This window comes from Echinops telfairi, unplaced genomic scaffold (assembly GCF_000313985.2).
Source record: "Echinops telfairi isolate 266 unplaced genomic scaffold, ASM31398v2 ScPeMD7_18;HRSCAF=68, whole genome shotgun sequence".
Lineage (NCBI taxonomy): Eukaryota > Metazoa > Chordata > Mammalia > Afrosoricida > Tenrecidae > Echinops > Echinops telfairi.
In genome coordinates, this window is record NW_022103915.1 from 90,514,411 (window position 1) to 90,515,556 (window position 1,146).

Sequence of the window (1,146 nt, forward strand, 5' to 3'; positions counted from 1 at the left end):
TTTCTACCCTCCATCTTTTTTTTTTTTCCTTTCTCATTTATTTCTTGAAGAAGCCAAATGTGATGTGATAGATCACCTGGTCTCACAACTCCCCCCAAGTGATAGTGTGGATCTTTGCAAATCAGGAGCTTATGGCTCACCAAGGGGATTGACTGGCTTGATAGTGCAAGCACTGTGCACACCACTCTTGGCAGGTGGGGGCCAGGGAAATAAAGAGTATAGAACTCTTAACGAGGAGGTGGGTCAGTTTTACCGTCTCACTGGACTTAATATGAGCTAGCCTAGAGTCACAGTTTATGAATTAGGGCAGTGGCTTCCACTACCAAGAATAACCAGGAGTAGGACGTGTCCTTTGGACCCAGGTCCCTGTTCTGAGAACCCCTGGACCCAGGAGTCAGAGTGAGAGAGAGGGAGCGCGAGCTGTAACCCGGGAGATGGGAGCACCCAGTGAGCAGCAGCATAGATCCGGTGTTGGCAGAACCAGGAGTGCAGCAGGCGGCACCTCGGAGGGCTTCCTGGTTCCTGCAGTAAGAAAAGGGAAAGCCGTCAGGCTAAGGCTTACTGGCAGAAAGAAACGTCACCAGCCCAAGAAGCCAGGAGGGCCCAGAGGCCAAGAGTCAAACAGAAGCATAGGGAAAGCACAGGGCAGAAACTACCCGGACTGAAGAACTGTATCCTGAGTAATCGTCACTTGTCTCTTCCGTCTTAAACCCCACCACCATAAGTGCTGTTTGTGAGTTCTGAATGGCCAGTGTGCTGGATTGGTGAAGCAGTGGAGGAGGAGAAAGTTCCATTGGTGAGGGTGGCGGGGTGGGGGTGGCCTAGAGGGTTTCCAGCTGTTGTCTGAATGGCTGGAGAGAAAGAGGTGCACCTGACCTCCATCTCATAACAGTCACCCTTGGGCTGGGTGCTGAGAACAATTCACCTCCCCAGTGGTGGAGTTTGATAGGTACATCTGATACTACCCACACACCGTTTTTTAAAAAAATTAAATCGTTTTATTGGGGGCTCCTACAACTCATCACAATCCATCCATACACCTATTGTGTCAAGCACATTTGTACATATGCTGCCATCATCATTCTCAAAGCATTTGCCTTCTACTTGAGCCCTTGGTATCAGCTCCACATTTCCCCCCTCCCTCCC

General features: G+C 50.2%; 1 protein-coding gene across 1 annotated transcript in view; it reads left to right on the forward strand.

Moving 5' to 3' along the window:
* Positions 1 to 1,146, forward strand: part of FMN1 (formin 1) — a 338,627-nt gene that overhangs the window by 164,742 nt on the left and 172,739 nt on the right. The window lies entirely within an intron of this gene.